The 13,180-nt window shown below is 44.9% G+C and overlaps 1 long non-coding RNA gene across 1 annotated transcript; it reads right to left on the bottom strand.

The window, feature by feature from the left end:
• Positions 1-5,360: 5,360 nt before the first annotated feature.
• LOC129404873 (uncharacterized) lies at positions 5,361-9,924 on the bottom strand. Its single transcript, XR_008630210.1, has 3 exons — positions 9,262-9,924; positions 6,954-7,037; positions 5,361-6,218 (listed from the first exon to the last, which is right to left on the bottom strand). It is a non-coding gene; the product is annotated as an uncharacterized LOC129404873 (long non-coding RNA).
• Between the last annotated feature and the right edge of the window lie 3,256 nt (positions 9,925-13,180).

The raw sequence follows: 13,180 nt of genomic DNA, 5'->3' as shown, positions 1-13,180 counted from the left end.
CATTCAGAATCCTTTTTCACAACCAGAGGTGAACTTGAAGGTCCCTCTTCCATACCACCACAACAATATGAAGAAACAGCGCAAATCCCAGCCACAAGGAGAGGACAAAGAAAAGAGTCCAGATGCCTCAGCAGAACTTTCCTACAAACTGGAGCTCTCCGATAAAGAATTCAGAGGTGAAATCCTCTAGATGTTCAGTGAACTCAATGGAAAGATTGACAAGGTATTCGTTACATTAAAGGAGGACCTGACAGAAACGATACAACAGACAGCCGAGAAATTATGGGAAGAAGTGAGAGCAGAAATAAAAAACCTACAGAAGGATGTGTCACAAATAAAGGATTTGGTAGATGAATTAAAAAACTCAGTGGGTGCCCTCAACAATAGAATGACTGCAGCAGAAGACAGAATCAGTGAGCTTGAAGATCAGCTGCAGGCAGCCTACAGGCAACAACAATCAATGGTGAGAGACCTCAAAATAGCTCTAGGAAGAATTAGAGTCCTAGGGGATGATTTCAAGAGGAAAAACATTAGAATCATTGTAGCACAAGAAGGACAGGGAACCAACCCCAATGAAAAAGCCACAGTCAAAAAAATCATTGCTGAAAAGTTCCCAGAGCTGAACAACGCAGACATCCAGATTCAAGGAGCCAGAAGGGTGCCAGCTAAAAGAGACCCTAACAGAAAAACTCCAAGACATATCATAGTTAGGATGATGGACGTAACAGATAGAGACACATTACTGCAAGCTGCAAGGTCAAAAAGGAAATCACATACAATGGAGCAAACCTTAGGTTCACAGCAGACCTATGGGAGGAAACCCTTAAAACTCGAAGGCAGTGGTGGGATATAGTGAAAAAACTCAATTAAATGAATGCTTCACCAAGAATACTTTATCCGGCCAAACTCTCATTCAAACTTGAAGGAATTATGCACTATTTTGCGGATAAACAACAACTCAGGAACTTCATAGACTCTAAACGAAACCTAAAAGAAGGCCTAAAGGGGATACTATAAGACAAGAAAAACCCCTACAAGCACAACAAACACAGAAAGATGGCAAAAAACCCTATGAAAATAATCTCCCTTAATGTCAATGGTCTTAATTCACCAATTAAGAGACACCGACTGACAAAATGGATTCAGAGACTGAACCCAACATTCTGATACCTGCAAGAAACACATCTGAATAGCCAGAACAAACACAGAGTCAAAGTCAAAGGATGAAAAATAATCCTGCAAGCAAACAACTCCCTCAAAAAAGCTGGGGTGGCTTTACTAGTATCAGACAACATAGACTTCAGGTTGAAAAAGATTAGAAGGGATAGTGAAGGCCACTTTTTATTAATCAAGGGATATGTACAGCAGGAAGAAATCACACTCCTAAATGTCTACGCACCCAATGAGGGACCAGCTAAATTCCGACAACAGCTGCTAACAGAACTTAAGAAGGACATTGTGAGCAACACAATAGTAGTTGGAGACTTCAACACCGCCCTATCACCTCTGGACAGATCAAGAAGATTAAAACTCACCAAAGAAATACTGGCTTTGAAGGAAGAAATAGAAGAGAGAGGGCTAATAGATCTATACAGGGCTCTATATCCAAAAAAAAAAAAAAAAAGGAATACACATTCTTTTCCAGTTCACATGGAACATTTTCCAGAATAGACCATGCGCTGGGCCACACAACATACCTCAACAGAATCAACAAAATAAACATTGTACCAACTATCTTTTTAGACCATGATGCACTGAAAATAGAAGTTAATCATGGACAGATGCAGAAAACTAAATTAGACACCTGGAAATTAAATAGCTCGATGTTGACCAATGAGTGGGTCAGGAAGGAAATCAAGGAAGAAATCAAAAGGTAGCTGGAAACAAATGAGAATGAAGACGCGAGCTACCAGAACCTGTGGGACGCAGCTAAAGCTGTATTAAGAGGAAGATTTATAGCTCTGCAAGCATATCTCAGGAAGGAAGAAAGAGCCCGCATAAATAACTTGACTTCACAGCTCAAGACCTTAGAAAAGGACCAATGAAAGGAGCCCAAACCAGGCAGAAGGAAAGAGATAGTAAAACTTAGAGCAGAAAATAACGACATGGAAACCCAAAAGACAATTCGAAAGATCAATAAAACCAAGAGCTGGTTCTTCGAGAAAATAAATAAGATTGATAACCAACTAGCAAGTCTCACAAAGAAAGAGAGAGAGAACCCTTATAAGCTGAATCAGAAATGAAAAGGGGGACATCACAACAGAAATCAAAGAAATTCAAAAGATCACCAGAGACTACTTTGAAAATCTGTATGCCACAAAACAAGAGAACCTAGAAGAAATGGATAAATTCCTGGATTCCTATAATCTCCCAAGGCTGAACCAAGAAGACCTGGAGTATCTGAACAGTCCTACTAACATCAAGGAAATTGAAACGGTAATCAAAAGCCTTCCCAAAAACAAAAGCCCAGGTCCAGACGGACTCACTAGCAAATTCTTCCAAACATTTAAAGAGGACCTATTGCCAGTTCTTTTCAAGCTTTTTCAGGAAATTGAAAAAACAGAAACCCTCCCAAACAGTTTCTATGAGGCTCACATCTCCCTAATACCAAAAGCAAACAAAGACACCACAAAAAAAGACTACAGGCCAATATCCCTGATGAACACAGATGCAAAGATTCTCAACAAAATACTAGCAAACAGAATTCAACAAATCATCAAAAAGACCATACACCATGACCAAATGGGATTCATCCAGGGGATGCAAGGATGGTTTAACATTCGGAAATCAATCAACATAATCCATCATATCAATAAAAGAATAGATAAAAATCATATAATCATATCAATAGATGCAGAGAAAGCATTTGACAAGATCCAGCACCCTTTTATGATGAAAACTCTTGCCAAAATTGGTATAGAAGGGAACTTCCTCAATATAGTCAAAGCCATCTACCACAAACCTACGGCAAGCATCATCCTCAATGGGGAAAAACTAAGACCCTTTTCTCTGAGAACAGGGGCAAGACAAGGATGCCCACTCTCTCCACTTCTGTTCAATATAGTACTGGAAGTACTTGCAATAGAGATTAGGCAAGAAAAAGATATTAAGGGCATTCAGGTAGGAAAGGAAGAAATCAAGCTCTCACTATTCGCTGATGATATGATATTATACTTAGAAAACCCTAAAACCTCTACCAAGAAACTCCTAGAAATAATAGACTCGTATAGTAAATTTGCAGGCTATAAAATCAATACCCAAAAGTCCATGGGTTTCTTATATGCAAACAATGAGAGAGAACAAAGCAACATGATAAAAGCAATCCCGTTCACAATTGTGCCTCAAAAAATCAAGTACCTCGGAATCAGCTTAACTAAGGATGTAAAGGACTTGTATAATGAAAACTACAAAACGCTACTTCAGGAAATAAAAGAAGACACGAGGGAATGAAAAAATATCCCCTGCTCATGGATTGGAAGAATTAATATTGTCAAAATGGCAATTCTCCCCAAAGCATTGTACAAATTCAAGGCAATCCCTATAGGGATACCCTTGTCATTCTTCAAAGAAATGGAGCAAGTATTCCTGAAATTCATATGGAACAATAAGCCCCCATGAATAGCTAAAACAGTTCTTGGGAGAAAAAAATGGGAGGAATCAACCTCCCCAACTTCAAACTCTACTACAAAATGGTAGTCATTAAAACAGCTTGGTACTGGAACAAAGGCAGAGCGGCAGACCAATGGAAGAGGGTTGAATACACTGACACCCCACTCAAATATATGACCATCTAATCTTTGATAAGGGACCAAGTAATATGACGTGGAGCAAGGAAAGCATGTTTAACAAATTGTACTGGCAAAACTGGACAGCTACATGCAAAAAAATGGGCTTAGACCTCCTCCTATCACCATGTACAAAAGTCAGATTAAAGTGGATTAAAGACCTCAACATCAGAGCAGAATCCCTAAGGTACATTGAAAACAAGGTCCGAAAAATCCTCCACGACATTGAAAACACTGATATCTTCAAAGCTGACATGCCACTGGCTAAGCAAGTGAAAACAGAGATAAATAAATGAGACTATCTCAAACTAAGAAGCTTCTGCACCGCAAGAGAAACAGTGACCAAAGTACAAAGACAATCTACAGAATGGGAAAGGATATTTACACAGTACCCATCCAATAAAGGGTTGATATCAAGGATATACAATGCACTGGTTGAACTCCACAAGAAGAAAACTGCCAACCCGATCAAAAAATGGGGTGATGAAATGAACAGAAACTTTCCCAAAGAAGAAATCCGAATGGCTCAGAGGCACATGAGAAAATGTTCAACATCACTAATCATTAGGGAGATGCAGATCAAAACAACCATGAGATACCATCTCACACCACAGAGACCGGCCCACATCCCAAAAAACGAAAACAACCGGTGTTGGCGTGGATGTGGGGAGAAAGGGACTCTTCTTCACTGCTGGTGGGAATGCTGACTGGTTCAGCCCTTTTGGAAAACAATATGGACGATTCTCAAAAAATTAGAAATTGAGCTTCCATTTGACCCGGCAATACCACTCCTGGGAATATATCCTGGAGAGGCAAAAAGGTATAGTAGAGATGACATCTGCATTTCTATGTTCATTGCAGCACTGTTTACAATAGCCAGAATCTGGAAAAAACCAGAGTGCCCCAAAACAGATGACTCGTTAAAGAAACTCTGGTACATATACACAATGGAATACTATGTAGCTGTCAGAAAACATAAAGTCATGAAATTCGCTTATAAATGGATCAACATGTAAAGTATCATGTTGCGTGAAATGAGTCAGAAAGAAAGAGACAGACATAGAAAGATTGCACTCATATGTGGAATATAATATAACTGAGAAGCACAAGTTTGCAGTGATGCAATTTCTGGCAGATATTTCTCTGGATTTAGTTACTAAAATACCAAAATACAGAAACCCAAAACTGTGAGGCTGCTAGTGCGGTCACTCGACCTCATATCTCTTCATTCTCAGCAATGGAAAACAAATTATCATATGCTTTTTTTTCAGCAGGTCCGACTTTAGGGGGGAGAAACTCCAAACAATAATAGTGAGTTTTGTTGAAATATTGAATGTAATCAAAGTAAAGTGAAAGTAAAGTGAAATTTATCAGTTACACAGGCGGGGTGGGGGAGGCTAAGGGTGTGTGTGGGGGGCTAGGGGTGTGGGGGGCGTGGGGTTGAGCTATACTGTGATTCTTGGTGGTGGAATATGTGCACTGGTGAAGGGATGGGTGATTGAACATTGTATAACTGAGACTTAAACCTGAAAACTATGTAACTTTCTACATGGTGACTCAATAAAAAAATTTTAAAAATTAATAATTCACCACTAATTTTTATTAGTTTCTATATTTTATTATGTATTATAATATCTACAATAAAATTTATCAAATTTTAAACCACAGGACTGAAGATCTAGCATATAGAACCAGGATGTCTGGTTCTGTGTTCTTTAAATACAATTTTACTATAAAGAAAAAAACAAGCTCCTGGAAGAGAGCAACCTAGAGTCTCTTGCACGTGAGCCTGGCTGTCTTTTCCGGGTCCTCGGAGGGGGTGGACTCCAGCTTCCCTCCCCGTCCCAAGCAGAGCTTCCGTGGCCGAAGACATCTGGAACCTAGCCACAGCCATGCTCAAGGCCCCTTTCCACACGATTGGATAAGCCTCATGCATGAAGCGACCGGCAGAGGCACCTAGGTGTGTGGGACCCGGGGCTGAGACCTCCAAGCCTGCTCAGATGGGGACTGGGCCTCCTCTGTCCAGATTTCCTATTTTCCAGTAGCTAGGCAGTCACACCCAGGGACTGCCCCCGGCGCTGTGTAATCTCACCAATGGCCAACATCCAGAGATTTATAACTAAGCTCCCTTAAGCCTTATATAGTCTATATATTTTATAGTCTACTTCTCCCTCTAGGAGAACCTGGCAAGCTACCGAGAGTTCCTTCCCCCATGGGAGATCCTGGCAAACTCCCCATGGTGTGTTCATATGCCAAAACCAGTAACAAAGCTGGGTCTCATTCCCCTGACCCTGAAAGAGCCTCCAATTTGGCATCGTTGGGAAGGACGAGTAAAGAGAGGCTTATAAAATCTCAGGGCTAGGACGAATGGAGATGTTACTGAGACCACTCGAGAAATTCAACGATCAACGGGATGATGATGATGATGAATATCTACAATAGAATAAGACATTTATTAATGCCTCACAATTTATACCACTATTTCTATGATCCTTTCTTAGAGAGAGCACTAGAAACTGTTTTAAGTGCTGGAACGTCAGGCTTGAGGTTCTCCCACATCTTTGTTTCTAGAAATGAATCTTAGGTGATCTAACATCTATGATAGCAAACAGTTCTGGAGGGTATGAGAGTCTTTGGAGGCTTTTGGTCACAGAACTCTTATTAACTTCATTCAGACAAAAGTAGGAAGGAAGCTGAGGAGAGAACTGGGAACATAACAGGATTGGGCTTCTGGATAATACAATCTCCTCCTGCCTTGTAACTTAACAACCCCAGTAATCCAGGGGAAAATAACTCTAGAGAAGGTAGGTTAATTATTGCCAAGGCTCAGAATAAAATTTCTCCAACAACTCCACTTTCTGGGTTGCAGTTCATACCAATTAATAGTCTAATCCAGTGGGACTCTTTCTGGGAAAATTAACATCATAGACTTTGATGAACAGGTGAATATAGTTAGACCTGCCCCTGACCGGGAAAATTCAGGCTAAAGGTACAGGGTACACCAGAACAATTAGAGTAAAAGAAGTTGGAAGTCAAGTTAGGAAATGCACTTTTTGCCGTTTCATTCATTTTTTGATCAAGTATTTATGGTCAGAAGACACTGCACGTCCCCTAGAAACCGGTACGTGCCTGTTACTGCATCATGTCACCACATTGTTCTCCTCCCACCTGAAACAGTGTGTCAGTGGCATGTCACCATTGTCTGCAGCTTCTGTAATTCCCAAGGATTAGCAGGTGGCTCCGTGGAATCACCTGGAAGAGAAGTCAGACCTATGAGCTCCAGAATGGAGCACAATTCATGGGCCTCATGATGATGGCCCAGCATCACCCTCAGGCCAGCTCACAGACCCACTCAGAAAGACATCCCCGGATGTTCCTTCCTCTCCAGGTGACAAAGAAGTGCGTTGTAATCCACGATGCCATTCGCTCTCATGGAAGGTAAAGCAAGCAGCTGACCTGCTGACCTGTTCTTAGGGCTCTTGGGTCTACCCTAATTGAAAATTCTATAATTTCTGAAAAAAGATATATAGCTGAATAGTTAAAAATCAGATCCCAGAGTCAGATCAATAAAACACAGGGAAAGGTGGGCACTGGCCTTCTACACAGCTACCGGGGTTTGACCTCCCTCATCCATACCGTCCACAAACCCACCAGGCGTAATTCCTGAGTGCAGACTCAGAAGGAAGCCCAGACTACTGGTGGATGCAATCCCAAAGCAAAATCACACACTCAAGAATAGTGAGTTGTGTACTTAGTAGGAAAAAGTACATTTACTATCACAACTTCCTGGAATTTAACCAGAGTAAAACCCTTTTTATGATGGCCTCAGTGATAGCACAGAGCATAGGGTGCTTGCCTGGCATGTACTTCAATCAACTTTCAATCTCCGTCAGATGGAAACGGTTCCCACGTCTTGCAGGAGGTTATCAATGAGCAGAGCCAGGAGTGACCCATTAGCATCGAAGGCATGACCAACTGGAAATGAAACTATTATACTGTGGCAGTCTGCTTCTAAGGCCAGGGCCTGCACTCCTGGCCTATCTCTTACACCAGAATCCAAATTCTACATAAATCCTGTGAACCTTCTGATAAGAACAGACTGGCATGCCGGTGGAGGCTAGGACATGGCCCAACTGGTAGAGTTCATGGCAGGGCTGCGGACACCTGGCAGCGCCTGGTGTGACCCTGAGCTGAAAACAGGCTGTGATTTCCAAGGATTGCATCTGTCTGACTCAACTTTACACCCTGAATACCTGAGTACTGCTGGATTTGAGATCGCCACTCCCCTCCCCTCCGACAAAGGCACAGAAAAAGTAGTCTGCTAACAGATATGTGTGAAGTCCAGCAATAAATCCCAAGGCTCAATTCTTTGGTTTATTTTTGGGCCACACCCTGAGATGCTCAAAACTTACAGGTCAAGTTTTCACAGATTATGTCATTTTACTCATTCAGTTATGTGATCCTGTGTAAGAAAAGTAGGTGGAACATACATCTGGCCCAAAAAGAAATCTAAATGATGAAAGTCTATAATTTTTCTCAAAGACTCCAACCCCTTTGTTTCCTCTGATAGCATCTTGTTGGAAGTTTTCCAGCATGTTCACATCTAAGAACTTCCAATGAAGGTATGAACACAGGGGCAGGAGAGAGCACCCCAGGCTGGAGCACATGCTGGTCATATGAAACCTCGGGGACCTTCACCAGTACCCACTGGCACTGCTAATGTGAACAGAGCAGGGCACAACCCTCAAGCACTGCCAGGTATGTCCTCAAATCCCAGCCCGTCTGCTCTCCAAGTAGTGAGATAGACCAGGGAGAGTAGCTCAATGGCTGAGCACCTCCTTTACTGGTGGGGGACACGGCACGGCTCCCCTACACCCAGAGACACATGGACAGAGGGGAAGAGTCCCTGATCAACTCCAAGTTTGTAGCATAAAGGGGGAAACAAAAAGATGAGGTAGGAGAGAAGCCCACAGCAGCCAAAAAGAGGTTTGGGAGACACCAGGCAGTGCTCAGGGAACCCTATGCAGTACTGGAGAACAAACCCCTCAGCCGCATGAAAGGCAAGTGCCCTGTCTGCTCTCCTACTGTTCGGCTTTTCTTTCTTTGCTTTGCTTTTTGGGTCACACCTGACGATGCACAGGGGATATTCCTGGCCCTTCACTCAGGAATTGCTCCTGGCGGTGCTCAGGGGACCATATGGGATGCTGGGAATTGAGTGCAGCTCGGCCGCGTGCAAGGCAAATACCCTGCCAGCTGTGCTTTCGCTCCAGCCCCCTCAGCTTTTCTTTCTTTGTGGTTTTTGGGCCAGATCTCTTGATGCTCAGACACTCCTATGGGGTATGGGAGGATTGAACCCAGGTCCGTCCTGAGCAAGACCAACACTGTCCTGGCTGTACTAAGGCTCCCGCCCCTAGAGTGATACATCTAAAACCTAGTGCAACAGGTCCCTGAAAATCCCATTTCTGCAAGTACTCACCAGAACAGAAAGGGCAGCCTCTCGTCCTGGAGAAATACCTCCGTCAATGAGGGATTGCTCTGAAACCTAACAGGGGAAGCAGAAATTATTTTTCTGGGGAAAAATAAAATCAGAGTTAGCAGAGATAGTAAATGGATAGGATGCTTTTTGTTCAAGCAGCTGAGCCCGGGTTAATATGCAAGAGCACATAGATTTCCCCACCCCAGCACTGCCAGGAGCCACGCCTGAGCTAAGATCCAAGAGTGAGCCCTGAGCACTTGCCAGCTGTGGACCAAAAACTACAATTGATAATAACAGAAATATAGTGGGTGGGGTTCTTGTCTTGAACGTGTCTACCCAGGTTTGACTGCCGGCATTCCATGTTTCTCTGAGCACCACCATGAGTGATCCCTGAATGCAGAGATAGGAATAACCCCTGAACATTGCCATGTGTTCCTTCACCCTAAAAAAATCTAAAAATTATGTAAAACAAAGAAATAAGGGTGTGGTGACCAATGGAAATCCTAGATTGCATTATGGTACATCTAGGGGTACATCCTGGAAGTGACCAGCCTACCACCTGCTACATTTGGTTGCAAGGACCACTCTGCTCCAACACAGCCCGGATGCTAGACCCACTTCTGCCAGAGTCTCTTCAGCTCCGCATCTCCCAGGATCCCAAAAACCTACCGCAGTCGCAGGAACCCGGGAAAATCAAACGGTCAGCCACACACTCCTGAGTCCCCGGCCAGTGCAGAGGGCAGTGCACTGGGAGAGCATCTGCCGTGCACGGGGCTGACAGGACCAGCCTGACATTCCACAGGACCCTGAGTCCCGCCAGGAGAGTCCCCTGGTGCAGAGCCAGGAGGGACCCTGCACGCGGCGGGAAGTCGGTCAAGTATTATGAAACAAAACTTTGTTTTTAATTAAAAGAGAGACTAACTCCCCCCCTTCCAGGGAAACCGACCCTTCGGCCCCGACTCCATAATCACAATGACAGAAGTGGCCCGACAAGGACCGGCCCGGGAACATTCCCGGGTGACCCCCCGCCCCAGCCCGAGACCCCCGGGGGCTCCGAGTGTCCCCGCAGGAACCAATGGGGAGGCGGCCGCGCACGCCCCGCCGACGTGCGGGAAACTGGGGAACTGAGGCTCCCTCTTGTCTCTCTTTGTGGCCAGGCCTGAGCGGCAGGGCAGCGGGGAGGGCGGGGCCTTGACCGACACCCCATGGGGTCCCCAGACCGCCGGAGGATCCCGAGTGCAGAGCCCGGAGTTGCCCCGAGCCCCGCCGGGCGCGGCCAGGCCTCCCCGGGACTCGCGCCCGCCGGCAGCCCTGAGGTAAGTTCCCTCAGAATCCCCCTCGTCTCCCTGAAGGGCAGGAACGAACTGGACAAACCTCGGCAGAGCGAGGGGGCCACCCGGGTGGGGCCGACGCCCCTCTCCCCCCCGCCCCCGCCACGGCACAAAGCCACCCAGCCAGGACCCCCTGTCTGCCCCGGGATCCCCCTTCCCCTCCTGCCCCAGTCCCCATGCTCTGCGGCCGAATGGAAATGCTGCCACCCTCAGACAGGAACTCGGTGACGTCACCCACACTTCCGGCTGGAGTGTTAAAGGGCCAGACTCCAACTATTCCTGACCTGGTACTTTCTGGTCAGGAAAGTTGATTTTTTTCCCGTTCCTGAACTTGGATCAGATCAGCAGGAAATCTGTGGGGTCGCCAACTACCGGACAGTCAGAGGATGAAGCCAGAGTGTTTATATTTTCACAAAGGGAATAAAATCCACAAGGATTTCCTTGCAAATACCCACCAGTAATAGCCCCAAACCTGACCCCCAACCAACACCGCAAAAAAACAATGCTCAGAAATCACTGGGCGTTAATATCCAGATATCATAATATTTTGTGTTCATTATCCGTTTTGGGGGTGCACATTCTGTAGTGCCGAGCATTTTCCCTGACTGCTCAGGGATCACTCCACACTGGGCTCGGGGAACCCTCTGGGGTTCTAACCATGGATCCTGGGTCAGCACCTCCCAACTGAACTGTCCTGATTGTTGTTTACATTGCACTGAACTTCCAATTGCTGGAGTAGCTCCAACTGTTCATGTATTCAGTTACAGGAGTGGGCTAGAAACTAAGTGAATCACATGCCCAGAATTTGTTAAACTAATTTTGTGGGTGACCTAGAATCAGGCTTAGGAATTGGTGAATGGAAAAGTATTACATGTGTAATCAATATTCCTTTATATGGATCTGTGTGTGCTCATAGCCATTGGGGTTCTCAAGCTGCTCTTAGCTCTGTGCTCAGCAACTCTTCAAACAGTGCTCAAGTTTGACTATGTACTGAATTTAACTGGGATCTAAAATGGATCAGCCACATGAACAGAAGGTCCCTTCTCTCCTCTGTAATGAGTAGTCATTTAGTAGTTTGGTAGTGGATGAATTGCACTCTAGCACTGTCATTCAGTTGCTCATTAATTTGCTCGAGCGGGCACCAGTAATGTCTCCATTGTGAGACTTCTTGTTACTGTTTTTGGCATATCAAATATGCCACGTGGAGCTTGCCAGGTTCTGCTGTACTGGCAGGACACTCTCGGTAGCATACCAGGCTCTCCGAGAAAGACAGAGCAATCGAACCCAGGAAGGCCGCATGTAAGGCAAACGCTCTACTGCTGTGCTATTATGACACAAAAATGAAATTCTTCAAAATTTGTACTAGTAGTCAAGAAGAATTGTACCTTGGTTGTGCAGAGAAAGTCTCTTTTTTTGAGATATGCTGATGTAATGTTCAGCTATAATTTTATGTTTCTTATAGTAGCACTGTCATCACATTGTTCATCCAATTGTTCGAGTTGGCACTAGTAACGTCTCTATTGTGAGACTTCTTGTTACTGTTTTGGGTATATCGAATACGCCACGGGTAGCTTGCCAGGCTCTGCCGTGTGGGATGGAGGAATCGAACCCAGGTCAGCTATGTGCAAGGCTAACGCACTGCCTGTTATGCTATCGCTCCAGCAATGTATTAATTTTGTGAGGGGGCACATCAAGCAGTGCTCAGGGATGGGTCCTAGTGGGGTGCTGGGGACCTTCTGGGTGTTGGGGATGGATCCAGCTTTCTACTTCATACAAAGCCAAGCATCCTCCCCACTGTGCTATCACTAGGGCCCACCAACCACTTCTTTGAAACATTAACACTTGCACGAACATTCTACAGAGGCACAGTATTCCATTAGTATGAAGAATAATACAATGTATTTAGGTTTTAATTTGACTAATGTCAGTGCCCAGTGAGACTAAGGCCCTCCACTCCCAGCATTACACTCTGGATTTCCTCTTGAGCTGCTGCGGGAACACAGATGAGGTGCAGGGATGGAGCCTGGACCCCACCTTTCAAGTCACATGCTCGCTCCACTGAGCTATCCCGCCAGCATAGAAATATGTCTATTCCACGTGTGAATCTTGCCATTCACTCCTATTTGGTGACAACATTCTCAAGTGAAATTTCAGCAACAACAAATCCTCATGCTGTGGTTTGAGTTCTGAAATCAATCACAGCAATCAAGGTAAGAATTAGTCGAACAATCCCTGGGTGGATAGGCCGGGCAGGTGGAGGGCATCTCTGTGGTTCTCACAGTCCAAACAGGCCAACAGCAGAGGGAAGATCCTTCGGGAGGATCCCTGTAAGGAGCCTGACAATCCTCAAACTAATTCTTAGGCTTATGTATTTGCATAGAACCGGTGACATTTGGGGGAGCATATAGGATACTGGGGATCAAACCCCAGTCAGTCATGGGTAAGACCAACACCCACCCCGCAGTACTGTCACTCCACCCAACTAGCTTTGTTATGGGCTTACTCCTTCACTTTTAAACACAAACACTGAAGGAAATCTCTTAGAAAGTCAAAGAGAGAACAGCAGGTAGGGTGACAGGGGCTGTTCC

The sequence above is a fragment of the Sorex araneus genome, chromosome 5 (genome assembly GCF_027595985.1).
Source record: "Sorex araneus isolate mSorAra2 chromosome 5, mSorAra2.pri, whole genome shotgun sequence".
NCBI lineage: Eukaryota > Metazoa > Chordata > Mammalia > Eulipotyphla > Soricidae > Sorex > Sorex araneus.
The sequence above is the reverse complement of the archived record's forward strand: the minus strand, read 5'-3'. Positions and strand labels throughout refer to the sequence as shown.